Source organism: Durio zibethinus, chromosome 13 (assembly GCF_047325235.1).
Source record: "Durio zibethinus cultivar Kanyao isolate XHJ-2024 chromosome 13, ASM4732523v1, whole genome shotgun sequence".
NCBI classification, from domain to species: domain Eukaryota; kingdom Viridiplantae; phylum Streptophyta; class Magnoliopsida; order Malvales; family Malvaceae; genus Durio; species Durio zibethinus.
The window spans coordinates 3,795,639-3,818,315 of record NC_143174.1 but is presented as its reverse complement, the minus strand read 5'-3'; the positions used below and the strand labels follow the sequence as shown (position 1 = coordinate 3,818,315).

General features: G+C 33.2%; 1 pseudogene across 1 annotated transcript; it reads right to left on the bottom strand.

Annotated features, from left to right (window-relative positions):
• Positions 1 to 614: 614 nt before the first annotated feature.
• Positions 615 to 21,710, bottom strand: LOC111303851 (structural maintenance of chromosomes protein 3-like; annotated as a pseudogene). Its single transcript, XR_016327056.1, has 13 exons — positions 21,552 to 21,710; positions 20,721 to 20,808; positions 20,483 to 20,632; positions 19,134 to 19,285; positions 18,825 to 19,016; positions 18,556 to 18,737; positions 18,401 to 18,471; positions 13,562 to 13,723; positions 13,336 to 13,482; positions 2,729 to 2,827; positions 2,226 to 2,400; positions 1,163 to 1,275; positions 615 to 900 (listed from the first exon to the last, which is right to left on the bottom strand). The product of XR_016327056.1 is annotated as a structural maintenance of chromosomes protein 3-like (transcript).
• Positions 21,711 to 22,677: the final 967 nt, after the last annotated feature.

Below are 22,677 nucleotides of genomic sequence, written 5' to 3'. Positions count from 1 at the left end.
AGTTGTATTTTGCCCTTTTTACTACTTCCTAACATGCAAATGTATCAATTTTTGCCAACCCTATAAAGATAGAATCAAATAACTTTGTGATTCTGTGGCTTAGAACATCTTACCATAAAATTTCTTAAAAGTGTAATGTTATTTTTATCCAACTATACACAGTTTCTAAGATCAAATGAAAATGAACATGACTTTCAAATTTTGATTAAAAGATAACTTGCCAACTTCATTTTAACACTGACCACTAAAAACGATTCAATGCTAACAAGTTGAGTGCCTATGGCTCCATATATTACCATTCACATTAGTAATAAGCTAGCTACCTGCAAATATCGCGTGGCTATTATCCTCCTCTCAAAACTGATTTATCAGAATGTATAGCATTAACGTTTTTATACCCAATGATCACCCTTTTATGCCCGATGTGAGATTGAAATACCCTACCTACTCTTTTTTAAAAATTTTGACATAACATTCTTTTTCATCCAATCTCGTGACATTTTTATCACGAAAGCTGACCATCCTACTTACCGTCTCTCGAAGCATTTAACATGAGTCAAAGGTCCAGAAATTGCTATGATACCACTTGTTATGCCAAGTCATTGCTCGCTCTCTTCAAAATCGACTAATCAAGATGTGCAACGTCATCATTTTTATATCCTAATGACCCATTTTTCATATCTGATGTGAAATTGAAGTATTTTGCCTACTCCTCCTTGGAGCGCTTGGGGTGACACAAATAAGAGGGAAAATAACTTAATGTTGAATTGTTTAGATCTGTACAGCCCTAAGATTTCACATGAAAACCTAATATTATACGAATTATATAATCGAGACTTGAACCGACAATTAAATATTCCACAGCGTCCAAACAGCTGGTATTCTTTTCATGGGACTTTTCTGCACATGCCAACAAACAACCGTCAGCCCAAAACATAGAACTGCATAAAGAAAATAAAGAAAGAAGGGGAAAAGGAACTTGGGGTAAAGGGATGGCACAAATTGGGAGGTGGGATTGACTGATCACTAAAATAGAAGCTTATGCTAACTTTGTAAACGTATAAAATAACAAGGGTTCCAAACCTTTATCAGTATTGTGAGACTGGTCATGCTCGATTAAATCTAAAGCATCTTCCTTGGAGACAATGTTAACACGGCTCACCTTGTTTTTATGCGTCACACCATAAACCTGATCAGCAACTTTAACAAGCTGTGGCCGAAATGTGGTTGTTATAAATTGTGTATTTGCCATGTCCGCAAGACGACGAATCATATCTAAACAACAAGTAATTAAGGATCCAACAGCAATTCAAAAGTTACTCATTTCTACTTACATTTAGAATATTCACATATTCAAGAATTATACAAGACAAACCAAATGCTAAGAAACAAAACAAAGAAACTGTGGCAAATGAAAATTAATAACAACCACTTAATCAGCTAATAGAAGAGATTATTAAGGCAAATTAACATTCTCCAACATCTGAAACAAATCAATTTTGCAGGCCCTTTTTCATCGTGTATTCTTCCCTACCTGGGCATAAAATTGCAGCTGCATAAAATCGCAACTATGCAGTCTATTGTGTATGATAATTTCTTTTGTTTAATTACTAAAAGAAATAAGAAAAATGCACTGTTCCACAGGAATGCACACTGCAGTCAAAATGCATTGATCCAATTGACCTGACTTAACCTATGGAAAGGCTTCAGCCAGTAAATTGACCTCAACCGAAACACAATACGCAAGCAACCTGAACATATAATGATGCCAACCAAACCGAAACCCAACCCAACCTGCCAAATTGCCACCTTTTCTCCAAACGACAGTTTGGATTCAACTCCTCCTGTAGACAGTTTCCAGTAGGAGTTAATCAACGACAGATAGTTGTTTACGTATGGGATTTCACGGAGCAAAAGGTTTTTATTGGAGCAATTGATGCTAAAGAAAAGGAGCAAAATGCCAAAATCTCTTGCTCTAAACTGCATGTCTATTAACAAGATAACTCTATGATTCAAGTTCCTCATTCTAGGGTCTGCGATGGTCACAGATTTGCCCCTATCCCCAGATTTTCACCTTTCTGCAAGTATCACATCTGAAAATGAAGAGTTTGTGAGGGAGCATAATTATAAAGAAGGAAATTTAGAGAGATGAATTTAAAAATGGAACCATAAACAAATATTAATCATTGACAGAACTAACTATCTATATGTGTGAAATAGGATACTTCCAACAGCAGTCCGGTACTGAGGATCAAGCGCTGCATCTATCTCATCAACCAGATAAAAGGGTGCAGGATCACATCGTTGAATTGCAAAAATTAACGTGAGGACTACAACAGTTTTCTGTCCTCCAGACAATTGCTTCATTGATTGTGTCTCACCTTGCCCAGTAAAAGAAACCTACCACATGAATAACAAGGCTTAGAAACATTATATCCGAATGAACAAGAGGAAATTGAATATGCTTCCAGATTCAGCTTTAAAATCTTGGAGTTCTATGCAATAGCCTATTTTCAAGCTTAACTTTCAGGTTTAAACTTCTACCACCTTTCCAAATTAAGAATAAAAATTAACAAATAAGGACTAGACCAGTAATATTTCTACAGAGTATTACAAATCAACACATGCTCCACCATAGCCCAGCAAGGTCAGGCAAATAACAAGCTTCAATAGTTAACCATCTCACTTTTGTTAAAGAAAATAAATCATACTGTATAAATATACATACCTTCACTTTTACACCAATGTATTTCTCAACTCTTCCCTCCAAATCGCCCTCACGAGGCCCATCATCATCATGATCATCATCAGCAGTATGATCACCATCCTGTGGAAAAAAAATACAATACAATTATTATGAATTGCCATATTTACTGAAAGAACAAGCTAGTTCTTAACATAACATAAATATATTAACCGAAAAAAAAAAAAAACAGAACTAAGCACAAAATTATCACTCTGCTGATAAAGCATGAATGCATATCATGCACAATTTCTGAGCTTTCATTTTTATATGCCAAATATGTCAAAATTATGCAACATGTCAGAGTAAGAAATTTCCTTCATTCCTTATTTGCCTAGAAATTCTTTGTTTATATAGGTGAGAAACTAGGGTCAATTATAGAATGTTTCCCAAAATTCTATTATTATTGATCTGGGTTTTCACTCCAAGATTAGTGTAAGTCTAACGTAAATAAACTAATGCGTTCATAACAATTATATCTTGCCACACAATCACATCAACAAGTAGATTCTTTGGAGGGATAAGAGTGGAGACAAGAACAAATTGAGAATTCAAAATTAATGTAAAGATTAAGGAAACTAATCTAAAGATTAAGGCTAAACCCTCTCATGACAGCTCCTATTGTAGACAACCCATTTTATACAAAAAAAATTTTCCGAATAAAAGTGAGCTTCAACCGTAAAGTGGGCCCAATTGGAAAGCTTTGGGTCCAATAAGATAAAAGTCCAAAATTTTTAATTGTAATTTGATTTCAATTTTAATCTTGATTTTAATTTTGATTTTAATTTAGATTCGATTTTTGTGATTTATTTTGGTTAAAAAAAAGTCAAAAGTAAAAAAAAAATAAAGGAAAGTAGAAAAAGAAACAAAGTGGATATTTTGGGATTTGATTTGATTCACGAGGATCCCAATCTTCAATGAAAATGGAAAGTCATAGGAAAATAAAAACAAATCAGATTAATGAATTTATTTTTTAGAATCAAAGGGATTAAATTACTATAAGAACATAATCAACCACGCAGAAATGGGAAGGGGGAAAAAATCTGTAGGCAAATTCATAAGCTAATTCTTTGGGTTTTGAATTTTTTTTTTAGTTTCTTCTTTTGGTTTGTGGAATCAGGTTGGGTTTGTTAGGATTTTGTTAGAAATTTTTGTTTATGGGTTTTTGTTTTCTGTAAAATTCTGGGTTAGTTGCTTGAATATTTGAATTTCTAGGAAATTTTTGTTTTACTGAGTTTTTTGGGAATTTTTTTGAGTTTTTTGGGTTTTTTTTTTAACTTTTCTGTTGAAGATTTAAATTTTCCGATGGAGTATACGGTGGCCGAAGTGATTTAACTTTTCATTCCTAATTTGCGTAGAAATTCTTTGTTTATATAGGTGAGAAACTAGAGTCAATTACAGAATGTTTCTCAAAATTCTATTATTATTGATCTGGGTTTTCACTTCAAGATTAGTGTATGTAGAAATCTGATTCTCCTACATTAGTACAGCTTGATTTCATAATTTAATTTGGGAATATTTCTCATTTACTCATCTAATTTAGTCAACTATTCTGATTGTCAAGTTTTTAGGAATTTGTTTCCATTTTAGAATAGAATAATTCTCTTTCCTTTTATTATTTTTTGTTTTTTGTTTCATGTAAGTTGTTTCTTAATAAGGAACTTCAATGTTCTTATTTATTTAGATGTACTCCTTCATTGTATATAGAATAAGAAAAAAAAAAGAACAATTGTTCTTTAAGTTTTCTACATGCTATCAGAGCAAATCGGCCTGAACTATTAGACTGTAGCCACACTAGTTTCCGTTATGGCTAGCAGAAGTGAGAACTCTTCTTCTGCAGAGGTATGACATGAGGAAAGTCACAGAGAGGTGATGCTCCAACAAACCATTCAAAACAAGTCTGCAATCTTTGGAACTAGTTTACTAGCACAAAAAGGTAATTTCCTAAATGCCTTAAGTGTTCAACGAGGAAATACACAATCTTGGATTGTTGATTCAGGAGCATCAGATCACATGACTGGAGATGCATCCTTATTCAACACATATAGACCTTGCTATGATAGTTCTACTATAAAAATTGATAATGAATCTCTTTCAAAGGTGGCAGGAACAGGTTTTATCGTAGTTTCGAAAGACATGACAATCGACTTTGTCCTCCATGTCCCTAATATAAGCTGCAACCTATTTTTTATCAATAAACTTACGAAGAATAGATGTTGTGTCATTAAATTTTTCCCAACTTGTGTGAATTTCAAGAATTGAGCTCGGGGAGAATTATTGGCATTGCTAGGATGTGTGCAGGGCTCTACCTTCTTCAAGATGATGCACTTGAGAGACCATAAAACTCTTGTACAACCTTAGCCTCTAGTACTAGTAAGGATGAGCTTATCATGTTATGGCATTATAGATTAGGACATCCAAATATTTCATACCTAAAAAAGCTATTTCCTTCATTATTCAATAACATCTCTAAAGATTTTCAGTGTAAAATTTGTCAATTTTCCAAGCACATTCGAAATACCTACCCTAACCTTTCCTATAAATTATCTCAACCTTTCTTAATGATTCATGGTTACATTTGGGGATCGTCAAGAGTTAACAATATCACAGGTTCTAGGTGTTTTGTTACATTTATCGATGATCATACTCAACTCACTTGGGTATTCCTTATAAAAGAAAAATCTGAGGTTAGCCAAATCTTTCAAAACTTCAATAATATGGTACAAACCCAATTCCAAACCAAAATCCAAGTAAAATCCAAGTCCTTAAAACTGACAATGGAAGGGAATACTTCAACTCTATTCTTGGCCCTTACCTTACCAATCATGGCATTACCCATCAAATCTCTTGCGTTGACACTTCACAGCAAAATGGGTTTGCCAAATGCAAAAGCAAACCTTTGATAGAAGTGACTAGATCCCTCTTGTTGACTTCCAATGTGCCTAAATATTTTTGGGGAGAAGCTGTCCTCACTACAACTTATTTGGTTAACCAAATGCCTTCTCAAGTTCTTGGCTTTAAAACACCTTGTCAAACTCTCCTTGCTTCCTATCTACAAACTAGGTTGATCTCTTCCATTCCCATCAAACTCTTTGGCTGCATTGCTTTTGTTCATATTAGCCAACAAAACCGCAGCAAGCTTGATCCCAAAGCCTTAAAATGTATCTTCCTTGGTTATTCCCCAAACCAAATGGGCTATAGGTGTTACTCACCCATCACAAAAAAAAATTCTATAGCTCTATGGATGTCACTTTTTTTTAGAATCTTCCATACTACAGCAAGAATGATATTAAGGGGGAGAACATTACTCAGGAATATCAATTCTTAGCCGTTAACTTGCCAATTTTCTAACCAGCCCCTTCAAAACTAGAATCTCAACCAGCCCCTTCAAAACCAGATTCTCAACCTACCCAACCTATCAGCCACGCAGATTTCGAAACCCAACCTATTCAAACAACTCTGGACTTTTCAAACCCGAAAGTTATGCAAGAAAAAACAAAAGAATTGATAGTCTACTCAAGGAAGCAAAAACCATAGGAAGAAGTGGACAACTGTACACAGCCCAGCACTAAAAATCAACTTGATCCAAGTCTCCAAGAACTTGAAACTAACACAGGTAATGTCCCTATTGAAGTTGCAACTAAAACTTGTGAGCCAGCTAGTGACCTTGACATTCCTATTGCATTAAAAAAAAAACGTGTGAAATCATGCACCCAATAACCGATTTGAAAGTACATCTCATATGACAGGTTAAATCCAAACTTTTGAGCCTTTACTACTAATCTTAACAATGTGCAAATTCCAAAAAGTATTCAAGAAGCCCTCAATGAACCAAATTGGAAGGCAGCAATTCTTGAAGAAATCAAGACACTAGAGAAAAATGGGACATGAAAAATTTCAGATTTGCCCAAAGGGAAAAACCCGATTGGATGTAAGTGGATCTTCACAATAAAGCACAATATAGATGGAAGTATAAACAGGTTCAAAGCTAAACTTGTTGCAAAGGGGTTCACTCAAGCCTATGGGATAGACTATAAGGAGACCTTTGCTCCAATAGCCAAACTCAATTCAATTAGAGTTCTATTGTCACTAGCAGCCAACTTGGATTGGCCTCTCCACCAACTTGATAGCAAGAATGCATTCTTAAATGGTGACTTGGAAGGGGATGTCTACATGGAAATTCCCCTCTGGTTTTGAAAGGCAAGACAACATGGGCAAAGTGTGCAAGCTCCGAAAATCTTTGTATGGACTTAAACAGTCTCCTTGGGCTTGGTTTGAACAATTGACCAAGGCAATGAAGAGGTATGAATTCCTTCAATGTCAATCTAACCATACTATGTTTGTTAAGTTCACTAATGAAGGAAAAAAATTTATTCTTATTGTTTATGTGGATGATATCATAATCATCGGAGACCACAAGGAAGGAATAGATGATTTGAAGAAACTCCTTGCAAAGGAGTTTGAAATAAAGGACTTGGGGTTCCTTAAATATTTCCTTGGGATGGAAGTGGCTCGGTCTAAAAATGGAATATCAGTATCTCAGCGTAAGTATGTACTTAATCTACTTAAAGAAACCAAGATGATTGGATGCAAACCTACCGATACACCCATGGACTCAACTATTGAAATTGGAAGTGAAAATGGAAACTCTCTCACAGACAAAAGGCAATACCAAAGACTAGTTGAGAACTTATTTACCTTTCTCACACACGACTTGATATTGGGTTTGCAATAGGGATGGTGAGTAGATATGTGAATAATCCAACCAAGAAGCATCTCAAGGCTGTTCATTGAATCCTAAGGTACTTAAAGAAGAGTCCTGATGAAGGTCTATATTTTAAAAAGTCAATGGATAGGACAGTTGAGGTGTACACAAATGCTGAATAAGCTAGACTAGTAATAGATTGAAGGTCCACTACTGGATATTGCACTTATGTTTGGGGCAATTTGGCCACTTGGATAAGTAAAAAGCAAACTATTGTAGCTAGGAGCAGTGCTGAGGCTAAGGTTAGAGCAATATCCCATGGTATTTGTAAAGGAATTTAGCTAATGAGGTTACTTGGAAAATTAAAAGTTCAAACTGTAACATTTATGACACTATTTTGTGACAATAAGACTACTATAAGTATTGCCAAAAATCTTGTTTATCATGATATGACCAAGCACATAGAGCTAGACCAACATTTCATAAAGAAAAAGATAGAAAATGGGTCGGTTAAACTGGCCTATATCCCTACAAGTTCATAAATTGTAAATATTCTAACTAAAGCTCTTACTAGAAGCATTTTTAACGAATTGAAATCCAAGCTGAATATGATTAACATTTATAACCCAACTTGAAGGGAAATGTAGAAATTTGATTCTCCTACATTAGTGTAGCTTGATTTCCTAATTTATTTTAAAAATATTTCTCGTTTACTCTTTTAATTTAGTCAACTATTCTGATTGTCAAGATTTTAGGGAGTTATTTCTATTTTAGAATAGAATAATTCTCCTTCCTTTTATTATTTTTTATTTTCTATTTCATGTAAGTTGTTTTCTAATAAGGAATTCCACTGTTCCTATTTATTTAGATGTACTCTTTTATTGTATATAGAATAAAAAGAAATAGGGACAATTGTTCTTTAATTTTTTATAGTGTAAGTCTAACGTAAATAAATCAATGCACTCATAAAAATTATATCTTGCCACACAATCAAATCAACAAGTAGATTCTTTGGAAGGATAAGAGTGGAGACAAGAACAAATTGAGAATTCAAAATTAATGTAAAGATTAACGAAACTAATCTAAAGATTAAGGCTAAACCCTCTCATGACAACTCCCATTGTAGACATCCCATTTTATCCGAAAATTTTTCCTAAATAAAAATGAGCTTCAACCATAAAGTGGGTCCAATTGGAAAGCTTTGGGCCTAACAAGATAAAAGCACAAAATTTTTAATTACAATTTAATTTTAATTTAAATTCAATTTTTGTGATTTATTTTGGTTAAAAAAAAGAAAAGTAGAAAAACAAAAAAAGTGGGAATTTTAGGATTTGATTTGATTCTTGAAGATCTCAATCTTCAATGAAAATGCAAAGTCAAAGGAAATTAAAATCAAATCAGATTAATCAAACAAAATCATAGACTTGATTTATTTTTTAGAATCAAAGGGGTTAAATTACTATAAGAACAGAATCAACCACAAAGAAATTGGATGGGGGAAAATCTGTAGGCAAATTCATAAGCTAGTTCTTTGGGTTTTGATTTTTTTTTAGTTTCTATTTCTTTTGGTTTCTGGAATCAAGTTGGGTTTGCCAGGATATTCTTAGAAATTTTTGTTTATGGGTTTTTATTTTTTGGAAAATTCTGGGTTAGTTGCTCGAATATTTGAATTTATGGGAAATTTTTGTTTTTTCTGGGTTTTTTGAGTTTTTTTTTTTAACTTTCTGATTGAAGATTTAAATTTTTTGGTGGAGTATACAACGAGCGAAGCGATTTTGCGATAGTTGGATTTTGGGCTTATAGTGATTTTTGGTATAGTTTGGACTTTCCGGCAACCAATGGAATTTCCCGATCCCGAAATCTAGGATTTGCTTCATCAATGGAATTTCCTTATGAACTTCTAGAAAGAAGTTTGAGGAAAGCTGGGTTAGAGAGAGAAACAATAGGGCTGGACTAAAAAAAAGGCTGAGAAGTGACCTTTTATACCAACCCAATACGGCATCCTTTTGAAGGAGTTCTAGGATCTGTGTGAATCCATCTGGACCCATCCATAACCAGACTTCAGACCCGACCCATAGCACAGGTTTTCCGTTTTCCTTTTTTATTTATTTTCTGTTTTGATTTTTTTGTTTGATTTTTATTTTCCTATTTTATTTTTTTGTTTTTATATTATATTTATATTTTAATATTTATTATGGTTGTTTAAATTAATGTGGTGAGAAAAGAAAAAAAAAATATTTTGGCATGATGTTTTTTTTTTAATATCTAATTGCATGTATTCATATTTATTATGTGATATATTAAATATAATTTGTATAATTTCATGATTATTAATTAATTTTCATTATATTTTATATTAATTGTATGATATTATATTATTATTTGCATAATATTATTTTGCATGATAATTTTTATTTTATTTTATTTTTTTAAATTAAAAAAAAATTAAAAAACAAATAAATTTTCAATCCTACCAAACTATTGAAGGATTTAATGAATTTTCTTGAAAAAATATTTTTTAAAATTGTATCAACATATTGAAGGATAATTCTTGATTAAAAATCTTACCAAAATATTGAAATATATTTTTACAAATAAATTGTTTTCACAAACAAATAAATTTTCAATCCTACCAACATATTAGAGGATAATCTTTGAAAAAAAATTTACCAATACATTAGAAGATATTTCTTAAAATAGATTATTTTCACAAATAAAAATTTTTTTACAACACAAAAAAATTAAATGAATCCAATGACGGAGCCTTTTTAGAGTGGTGCACTAATCTCTATTAATACTCTTGAGGTGAGAAAATTATCTTAAATTGCTACTAAATTATTGAAGTAATTTTAAGGTCAATTTTCAATAATTAAATTATTTAGTAAAATTACAAAAAGATTTTATGACTTAGAAAATTTGAAATCAAATTGATACAATCTTTTGGATGGGTGCTATAAGGATACTATAATCTTCCTCACGCGTAACTGCACTTTCGAACGTAAAATCTAATTTCGTAAACTATAATCTACCTTTTAAAGATTCCCAAATCAAGTGCATGACTCCTCTTTAAAATAGAATAGATTTAGTTCTGTGACCAATCACACCTAAATAAAAAAAATCGATGGCAAATCTTAAAGTTTATATTTAATGGTAGATCCACAATTCTATACGTTATGTGAATACTTGGTTAAAAAAAAAACTTAAAAGTAAAAAAAAAAGCAAAAAAAAAGGGAATTTTGGGATTTAATTTGATTCTTGAGGATTCCAATCTTCAATGAAAATGGAAAGTTAAATATATATAATAATAATAAAAAATTTTTATATAAAGGGAATTAAAATCAAATAAGATTAATCAAACAAAATCACAAACTTGATTTATTTTCCAGAATCAAAAGGAATTAAATCACTATAAGAACAGAATCAACCACACAAAAATGATGGAAGGTGGAAAAATCTGTAGGCAAATTCATAAGCTAGTTCTTTGGGTTTTGGATTTTTTTTGAGTTTTTGTTTCTTTTGATTTTTAGAATCAGGTTGGGTTTGCTAGGATTTTCTTAGAAATTTTTGTTTATGGGTTTTTGTTTTCTAGAAAATTTTGGGTTAATTGCTTGAAAATTTGAATTTTTGGAAAAATTTTGTTTTTTTTAGTTTTTTGTGAATTTTTTGGGTTTTCTAAGTTTTTTCTTTTTTAACTTTCCAATTGAAGATTTAAATTTTTCAATGGAGTATACAGGGGCGGGAAGGATTTTGTAGTGGCCAAATTATGGGTTCATAGTAATTTCTGAGAAAGTTTGAACTTTCCAACAGCTAGTTGAATTTATTGACGTCAGAATTTGGGATTTGCTTGGCCAGTGAAATTTCCTAATGAGCATTTAGAGAATGTCAAAGGAAAGCCAGGTTAGAGAGAGAAACAACAAGGTTGGACTAAAGAAAAGGCTGAGAAGCGATCTTTTGTAGCAACCCAATACGGTGAGGTTTTGGAGGAGTCCCAAAATCTGCATGAATCCATTAGGACCTAAATGTAACCCGACTTCAAACCCGACTTGCAGTGCAGGTTTTCTCATTTCTTTTCTTGTTTATTTTCTTTTTTATTTTTTTGTTTGATTTTTATTTTCTTATTTTATTTTTCTATTTTGTTATATTATTTTTATATTTATATTTTAATATTTATTATGGTTATTTGAATTAGTGTGATGAGAAAAGAGAAAGAAAAAATAGTTTATATTTGCATGATTTTTTTTTAATATCTAATTACATGTTTCATATTTATTGTGTAATCTATCAAATATATTTTGTATAATTGTATGATTATTAATTAATTTACATAATATTTTATATTAATTGCATGATATTATATTATTATTTGTATAATATTATTTTGCATGATAATTTTTATTTTATTTGATTTTTTTAAATTAAAAATAAAGGTTAAAAAAAAAAATTTCTAATCATACAAAATTATTGGAAAATTTAAATTTTGAATTAAATCTTACCAAACTATTTGAGGACTTGATGAATTTTCTTAAAAAAAAATATTTTTTAAAATTTTACAAACATATTGGAGGATAATTGACGAAAAATCTTACCAATATATTAAAAGATATTTCTGAAAATAATTTTTTTTCACAAACAAATAAATTTTCAATCCTACTAACATATTGGAGGATAATTTTTGACAAAAAATTTTATTAACATATTGGAAGATATTTTTGAAAATAAATTGTTTTCATAAATAAAAGTTTTTTTTACACAAAAAAATTAAACGAATCCAACGACAAAACCCCTTCAGAGTGGAGCATTAGTTTCCATGAATACTCCTGAGATGAGAAAATTATTTTAAATTACTATCAAACTATTGAAATAATTTTAAGGTTAATTTTCAATAATTAAATTATTTGGTAAAATTACAAAGAAACTTTATGGCTTAGATAATTTGAAATTAAACTGATATTATTTTTTGGATAGACACTGTGAAGGCATGTATAACTGCACTCTCATACTTAAAATCTAATTTCATAAACTAGAATTTACCTTTTAAAGGTATTCAAATCAACTTTGAGATTCCTTTTTAAAATGAGACAGATTCAGTTCGATGATCAATCACACCTAAACAAAAAAGATTGATGACAACTCCTAAAGTCCATATCTAACGGTAGGTTCACGGATCTATACATTATGACACCCATAAATATAAGAAATAAGTTAGACAAAAGCAAAATGACTATCAGGACATGCTGAGCCTGGAGTTCAATCTCAATGGTTCACCCAGCTGCCTTAGGGGGATGATTAGGTCTAAATCCTCCAATGGTAGCTCCCATAAACGTAAAAAATAAGTTAGACTGAAGCAAAATGACTAACAGGACCTAATGAACCTAGTTCACCCAGCTGCCTTAGGGGGATGATTAGGGCTAAATCCTCTAATGGCAGCTCCCATAAACATAAGAAATAAGTTAGACAGAAGCAAAATGACTAACAGGACCTACTGAACCTGGGGCTCAGTCTCAAAGGTTCACCCAGCCGCTTTAGAGGGACGACTTCCCCCAGGGCTGCAGTTCTAGGTAGCTCATGCATATTCACCAAACCAAAGAAAAGATTGACAGGACCTATTATAAATCTTAATATGATTCATCAAAGAGGGAATATTGAAGCCTCCAGACGGCAAGACAAGGAGGTGTATATACCGAAGAGAAAGTCAAACAAAAAAAATAATTTTTTTGATGCTCCATAACCATAAATCAGAACTGACAAGTCCATTAGTCTACAGAACTATGAATGGGCCAGAGAAACAAATCAAACACAAAGTAGGCAATAGATTAGAGGCTATGTAATTTAAAAGATTTAAAAAGATGAAACATAAAATAAATAAAATTAAGATGCCCCAACAAACCTTTTTCTTCATCATCACCAAATGACCATGACCTCTTTGCACAAGTTCAGAGAATACTTCTTGGAAGTGTCGGGCAACACCTTTGAAAGTGCATTCTATTGATTCATCCTTCCGCTGATCTAAAACTGCTATAAGTTCTTTAATCTTCTGTAAAAATATATATAATGATGTAAGCTGAGCAAATTTGACAGGCCCATTTGCCAGGAAATTAATGTTTAGTATTTACCTCATCACCTGAATCCAGCTCAGCCTGTCTTTTCTGCAGTTCTTCTCTTTGCTCTGTGAAGTTAACATACCGATCAAGTGCTTTCTTGTTTACATGGCTGAACTGTTGCAGCTGCTCATTGCACCCATGAAGCATTTTCTGCAACTCTTTCATCTGCTTTCGCTTATACGTATCATTTTCAACATGGCAAAGAAAGAATTAAGTAATTTAAGAAAAAAAAAAAGTATTTGGATATATCACCAAGATAAGCAGATACAACCACAACTAAAATAAACAATAAAAACCACCAAATTTTGTTACATGTCAAATAGTATCAAATAAACAAAAAAAATACATGTACATTGATTAAAATACTCAAAAATACACCAACTTCAACTAGAGGGCTTATATTAATATATTCACTGAGATATAGTCTAAGACAAAGTGTATGACAACTTTTACAAAGTCCAAGATCACATTTAGAGGTAAAATGAAGGAAACTAAAACTGCAGGTAGAAGATATACATTTCAAAACCATCCGATGACAAGGGACCCAACTCCCTTATTTTCTTTGAGCATTCCTCCTGCTTAGCAAGAAGATTACTCCTTTTACTTAACAATTGTTCCAATTCTTTCGCTTCATCCTAAAGTGTCCTCTCATAGGCTATGGGAAAACACTTATTTACAGTTGGTTGTAATCTTGTAATCTGTATATTTATATTTGTATCTCTAGAATTAAGTATTTGTATCCCTAGAATTAAGGAAGATTTAGTTTCCTAGTTTAACCCCTAGTTAGTTGTATATAAACCTAAGATTCTTGTATAATTCAAAATAAGCAGTTTTTCAATATACATTCAGTTTTCACATGGTCTCAGAGCTTTAGGCTCTTCTTGAGAAGCAAAATTTTCAGCCTTCATTGCTGACTTTTTTAGGCCTTCATTCCGAATCCTGTTTAGGCTTTCATTGCCGAACCCTTTCAAAGAAAGATATCACTATCACCCAATTTGAGGAAATGTTAACTGGAAAAATCACTGGAGTACTATAGATGTCTCAGAAACAAGGAGAGTTCAACAAGGAAGAGATTGAAAAGCTGAGAAACTTATTGAAAATCCTTGAAAAGCCTACTATGGTATGTTCTTTGGGTAAAGTTTCTAGTTCAGGTAAAGCTTTCGGTTCTCATGGATTAAATGTCTCGGCTAAGCCTATTACGAGTTCTTAAGTCATTGACTCAAGAGCCACATACCACATGACACATTCCCCACAAAAGTTTAGTACATATAACATGTGTCCTAGTAATAAGAAAATTGTTGTTGCTGATGGTTCACTTACCACAGTGGCAGGCTTAGGAGATGTTCAAGTTAATCCCCCATTTGTTCTCAAAAATGTTCTTCATGTTCCTGGATTGTCTACTAATCTGATATCTGTACAAAAACTTACCAGAGATATGAATTGCAAAGTAACTTTTTATCCCTTTTATTGTGAATTTCAAGATCAGAGTTTGGGGAAGATGATTGGACTTGCTAAGGAGAAGGATGGACTATACTATCTTGAGACATCAAATAACACAAGTAGTATAAAAAATAGTTTACCTTTGTCATTTCTTTCTGAAAAATCTTACAATAAAGACAAAATCTGGCTTTATCATTTTCATCTTAGACATCCTTCTTTTGGAACCTTGAGAAACATGTTTCCTTCTTTGTTCAAAGAATTAAATGGTGAAGATTTTCATTGTGATATTTGCGAATTTGCAAAACATAGACGTGTCTTTTCCAATCAGTAACAAAAGAAGTTCTACTCCCTTTTACTTGATTCATGGTGACATTTGGGGTCCCTCTACAATTCCTAATACTTTTGGTGCGAGATGGTTTATTTCATTCATAGATGATTGTACTAGGGTCTCTTGGGTTTTTTTACTTAAATCCAAATCAGATGTGAATAGTATGTTTTTAAGCTTCCAAAACATGATCCAAAATCAATTTGGAGTAAGAATCAAGAGATTTAGGTCTGATAATGCAAGAGACTACTTCAACCAGAGTCTATCCACCTATTTCCAAAAAGAAGAGATTATCCATGAGTCATCTTGTGTTAATACTCCACAACAGAATGGAGTGGCAGAGAAGAAAAACAGCCATTTACTAGCCACAACCCGAGCCTTTCTTTTTCAAGCAAATGTACCTAAATCTTATTGGGGGGAAGCTGTTCTCACTACCACACACATTATAAATAGGTTACCTTCAAGAGTTTTAGGATTTAAAACTCCTATGGAACTACTCTCACAATTTTATCCCAACCTTAATACCATAAACAATCTCACACCTAGGATATTTGGTTGTACATCATTTGTTCAAGTTCACAGTCATAACAGGGGAAAGTTGGATCCAAGAGCGATTAAGTGTATTTTTGTGGAGTATTCTTCAACTCAAAAATGATATAAGTGCTATCATCCTCTTACCAAAAAATTTTATGTGTCTGCAGATGTCACTTTTGAAGAAAATAAACCATTTTTTACTCAACTTTATCTTCAGGGGGAGACTTCATTCATGGAAGATAAGGATAAAGACTTCTTTTTGCTTGATTTGCCCCCTTCTTCAACATTTACACCCATTAATTCTTTTGAGTCGAAACCTGTTTCCACTGAGCCCAAGTCAAACACTGAATTTGAGTCTGAACCCATTCCAAATACGGAAGATGTGACAAAGGATAATATTGTTCTTGATTCTATGAAGGAATTACAGGCGTACTCAAGAAGAAAAGTTCCAGATCCTGAACCAGTGCCAGTCCAAGAACCTGATCCTAACTCTGGAAATGAGATAACTACAATTTTTGACTCTGTTTCTTAAAATGAGCATGAATCTCCTAAAATTATAACTAGTGATTATGATTTGCCTATTGCCATTAGGAAAGGAACCAGAGAATGTACCAAGCATCCACTATACCCAATATCTAATTTTGTGTCATTTGAAAAATTCTCACCATCCCAAAAAAATTTTCTTGTGAGCCTAAACACTATTTTTGTTCCAACTATATTATCCGAGGCATTATCCAGTGAGAAATGGAGGCAAGCCATGAAAATAGAAATGGAGGCCTTAGAGAAAAATCAGACATAGGAACTGGTAGAGTTGCCTAAAGGAAAAAATCCAGTGGGGTGTAAATGGGTTTTCACTGTAAAATACAAAGCAGATGGTACTGTTGAAAGGTATAAAGCCAGGTTAGTGGCTAAGGGCTACACTCAAACCTATGGAGTGGATTACCAGGAAACCTTTGCTCCAATTGCCAAGATGAATACAGTTAGGATTTTGTTATCATTGGTTGCAAATTACAATTGGCAGCTTCAACAATTTGATGTAAAGAATGCTTTTTTACATGGTGATTTGGAAGAAGAAATATATATGAAGGTTCCACCGGGATTTAGAGGTCATCTAGAAGCAAACAAAGTATGCAGGCTAAAAAAGGCTTTATATGGCCTTAAACAGTCTCCTAGAGCTTGGTTCGGGAGATTTGCCAAAGTGATGCTAGCAATGGGATATAAACAAAGTCAAGGAGATCACACATTGTTTATCAAGCACTCTGATTCATGGAGAGTCACAGTTCTATTAGTGTATGTTGATGATATAATAGTAACTGGAAATGATGAAAAAGAGAGAGAATCTCTAAAATAGTATTTGGCTAGAGAATTTGAGATAAAAGAGCTAGGGAGATTGAAGTACTTCCTAGGAATTGAAGTAGCTCACTCACGGCATGATATTTTTATCTCACAACAGAAATATGTGATGGATCTTCTGAAGGAAACTGGGAAGCTTGCATGTAAACCTGCAAATACCCCTATAGATCCTAATCATAAAATTGGAGAAGCTAATGAAGATGCTGCTGTAAATAGAGAGATGTACCAAAGATTAGTTGGAAGACTCATTTATCCCTCACATACTAGACCTGATATAGCATATGCTGTGAGTGTGGTAAGTCAATTTATGCATAGTCCTAAAGAAGTGCACCTACAAGCTGTCTACCGTATATTGCACTATTTGAAGGCCAATCCTGGGAGAAGTATCTTATTCAAAAAAAATTCGGGGTTAGTTCTAGAAGCATATACAGATGTTGATTATGCATGTTCAGTAACTGATAGAAGGTCCACCTCAGGCTACTGCACTTTCTTAGGTGGTAATCTTGTGACTTGGAGGAGTAAAAAACAGAATGTGGTGGCAAGATCAAGTGCTGAAGCAAAGTTCAGAGCAATGGCTCAAGGAATTTGTGAACTACTATGGTTAAAGATTATCCTAGAAGACTTGAAGATCAAGTGGGATGGACCAATGAGACTCTACTGTGATAACAAGTTTGCAATAAGCATTGCACACAATCCTGTGCAACATGACAGAACAAAACACATTGAAGTAGACCGGCATTTCATAAAGGAGAAACTAGACAGTGGGTTGATTTGTACACCTTATGTATCAACCAAGGGTCAACTTGCAGATGTGTTAACTAAAGGTCTCAGCAGTGCAACATTTCAAGAAATTATTTCCAAGCTAGGAATGGAAAACACCTATTCACCAGCTTGAGGGAGAGTGTGGGAAAACACTTATTTACAGCTGGTTATAATCTTGTAATTTGTATATTTATATTTGTATCTCTAGAATTAAGTATTTGTATCCCTAGAATTAAGGAAGATTTAGTTTCCTAGTTTAACCCCTAGTTAGTTGTATATAAACCTAAGATTCTTGTATAATTCAAAATAAGCAGTTTTTCAATATACATTCAGTTTCCACATAGGCATCTTCCAATCCCTGCCCCAGCAAGTGATCTTCTCAGCAGTAACAATAAGCATCAATGATTAGTGCTAAATATTATCAGAATACTAGCTACCTTTAGATTGTTCTTTTCATCCTTGATTCCCCTAACTTGCTTTGTTCGCTCATCAATTCTATCAGAAACTCCTGCTGAGCAAAACCAACGAGAACAGTGAACATTAGATCTTAACTCCATAACTAAATGTTGTGGTACCTATTCAAAGCTCTTACTTTTAAGCTGCTGTGTTGCATCTTCAACCAATAATTTGGCATCCATCAGCTCCTGCCCTTTTAATTCAGCTTCATCATGCAATGCATCAGCCTCTGCCACATACTATTGCTTCCAACTCTTGCTTCCGCCTCTTAAGGTTGGTTGCAAGATTCGTCTCAAGTTCCGCTTTTCTCGTTTCAGTCTGTCCATCGAATTTGTACATGGAGAAAAATAAGTAAGTGCACACATATCACTGCAAAAGAAATCAAATAAGGTTCAGTGTGTAAACCTCAATGCGATCACTCCTGCAATTGATAAGCTGCTCCTTAAGATCTGTTATCTCAGGGTTCAATCTCGATAGAAGGTCCTGCTCTTCTGGTGTTAAGTGATCAATAAACTCTGTGCCCATTTCAGCACGTTTCATTGCCATACTAGCTCTAAGCTGATCAATTTGCATCTGAACATCTGCAAGTGACTTTTTCTATAAACAGGTGACAAGAGTCAGTGCAGGTTGAACTAGATAGAATAATTGCAAATAGGTAATAATGAATAATTCCAATACAAGTTACAGGAAGTCAATTAAAAGTTCTTTAAATACCTTATTTTCAAGAGCTTTAGATATATATTGCTTTTGCTTATTAGCATTGGCAATGTCCTGCTTATGCTGCTCCAGAAGTGATTTGTCAAGAACACGCTTAGCATCAAGTTGCTGCTGTTCAGTGACAAAAGCTGTAATTTTCTGTTCTAACTGTGAGCTAAATTAAGTTCAAACAAAGCATAGAAGGATGGATGGAAAATAATTCAGGATTACAAAAAATGCAGACCTGACATGTCATGCATGGTAATTTCCTCATCAGATTTTTATTCCATCAATCCTCCAAAATGTTTTTATAAGATGTTTCAAAGGAAAAGTTCATCTAAAAATCCCAGTACTTACAAGGAAATAGTTAACCCTAAACCATCATACTAAAAAGCAAGGAATCAGGTAAGACCACGTAATCATGGTTAGCATGAAGAGCAACAAAAGCATTGACTTTACATGCAGAGAAAGTATAGATCCCTGAATTAACCACTTTCTTCCTTTCAGGTTTCCCTATTTTTGAAGTTCACAACCACAGAATTGACAGAAATAAAGCTCCCATCTAATATCATAGAGGTGACATAAGGAAATAATGCTTATCCAAAAAAAAAGACAAAGGAAAACTACACATCATGTCTTCCCACCTTAATACATAGGATCTGAAAATAGGTACTAAAACATTCTACCAGATTCCACAGACAGAAACCTATATCTGCATCTGAGTACTCTTAGTTGAGACTGAGGATCAGTACAACAGTGTAAATTACTCTGACTTGAGTTCATTTAAGAAGATATTGAAGAAGAGCAACAGAATTCAAAAATCATCATGAACAAAGCTCACCAAGTTCATTGATAAATTGGATTATGCAGATGGATGGAAAAATAATGCACAACAGCATGAGAGAACTCCAAAAAATCCACTTCCTTAATTGACACAACTTACCCTTTACATTTAGGCTTAGCTATGTTGCTCCCATATTCAACTTCAACGGTTCAACCTCTCTAACTAGCCATAGCAGATCCAAGACATTCATCAAGAAAAGAACCAGTACACTCATATTTGATGTCTTGGTGTAAATAGAATTCACATCAATTTGTCCATGAATATGTACAAAGTTCACAATAACAAGTAAAAAATTTTTAAAAACAAAAAGCACAAAAGCTCAATGTCTACAATCTTTTTTTTCCAAATTCCCAGATAGACTGAAACTTGCTACTGCTCACCACACGGACACCAGAACTCGAACTCGAACAAAGAAGTTAATACCTTGATGCATGTAAAACTAACTGAGAAAACAAGTAACCTTAAACTGAGAAAATGCAACAAAAAGGATAGAATTAAACCTTAAACTACAGAAAAAGGATATTTTGAAGTTTTGAACTAATTCCTTTCAGTTCTTCTTCCTTCTTATTAATAGACATCGTGTTTTGCATGATTACATTCCTGAACTTTAATTTTGAGCGCCTGTAATCATAAAATCCCTCAGTCATACCACCCTTCTTGCTAACTTGATCACCTGTTATCAGATCAACAAGGACTTGTTATAGCATTAGAGATATAAGCCTAAGCCAAACCAAATAATAGAAGAAATCATCATCACCAACCTTCCAAAGTTATGCAATCCAGACCATCAGTTCGAGCAACTCTTGTAGCCACATCTATATCTCGGCAGATCACTGTTCTACCAAATACCTGAGAAAAAATAGAATACACAATATAACAGGATGAAGAGAATGGTGAGAATACATCCGCACATGCTAGCAGTGAGGAAACATTATAACATCCACTAAAAAACTTTACATCTTAGCAGATCATCTCTAATTTTCCTTTGATTTTTACTATTGCACAGAGAGGTTAAAATTTTAAAATAAATAATACCACAATCCCCAACTTCCAACTCCACATTTTGAGCTAAATCAGTAAGGCCAAACCTTTAACCTATATAAAACATGGTGAAACAACTTAAATCCTATTGAACCTATCTACCTAGAACCATTAGCAAAGATAATGTTATCCCTGAGCAAATATTAGAAATCGTTGTCTCTAACAAGGAATAATCTTCCAATATTTTAGGCACTATGCATGGCATACACAACGTGAAAAAGCCGTCAAACTTCTTCATATTGAAGAAATAAACTACTCTTTCATTTAACTGGTGCCAATGTTCAAATCAAATCCTCTTTCTCAACCATTCTCAATGTCAAATTTGGCCATAAAGTTCATCATAACCAAGTAAATTAAGCCAAAGTTGTAAAACATGAAGGTAAATGCTTGGATCAAGGTTAGAACAATTAAAGATGCAAAAGCAACAAATTCCAATGACAAAATTAGCAATATAGCCATTAATTTACTGATTGAATAGAGGTCCTAACCAAAGACGCGAATATAGGAGAGAAAAAAAAAAAAAGAAATATTAAAGCTAAAAGTAAATTTACTAAAATTTCATCTTGGTCATTGCAGGCATCCATGCTCATGCCCATTCAAGGAACAGACTCAGGAAGAACCAACCCGTGCAAATGCTGGAGCAAATTTGGGAGAAAAGTTCAATTTCTTTAACAGAGGTATCACGTTAGAACTTTTTGGATATGTAACATGTGGAGACTTCACACGGTTAAGTGGTATAAAGTAACACGTCCGCCTTTCAGTGAATTAAGATGTTGATATCTCATCATTTTCAACAACCGCATGAAATAAACTCTGGAAAAACAAGAGAAAAACCATGTCAAGCCCAGCATGCACACAAAGAAGTCAAGTAGTTATTGAAACAACTTGCAGTCTTATAATATAAACATCAGCAGGATAATACCTGTTTCCAGCAGTTACTTCAAATGCAGTAAAAAATTTCTCATCACAATTAAGCAGCTCAATAATTGGACCAAACACTCCACCAATATTATATTCTCTGCAGATCCTCTGAATAGAATTCAGCACTCTCCTTACATCCTGATAATGAAGAAAAATGTAAAAAATGCTACGGTCAAACGCAAATTTGAATCTAAGAATCTTTTTTTTTTGGGGTAATTGAAAGTATATTTCAAATCCAAAAAAGAAGCAGAGACTAGTCTGCTACATGGAACACCAAGAAGGTATAGCCCATACAAAATTAACTGCCATCTAAGAATGTATTTGCCAAGAAGTAAACCTTTCTAAGCATAAAAGCCAAGGGGGGCTATTAAAAGAATTAAGAGCCCTTGATTGTTTGTAATACTTTTACAGCAAAAAGAAATAACAAAAATTTCATTAAAAAGATAACAAAAAAGACAAAAATCTGCTGCTAAAGCAATTTTTGAACAAAATTCTAAGTTACAGTAGGATTACCTTTATCTTATCTAATCTGACCATACCATAACATTCAAGGCTCTAAAAATATAAAAGAAACTGCAAATGCTTTGGATTTCATTTTACAACAAAATAGCAGTCTATTGCATGAGAAAGGGCATTGCATGTACTGTTTTTGGTTAAACAGATTCCCTTTATACGTACCACATAGATGAATGTGTATACAGTTGTCACAGACCTAAGATTAAACCCAAAAATCTAGCCTTCAGATGATGAAATCAT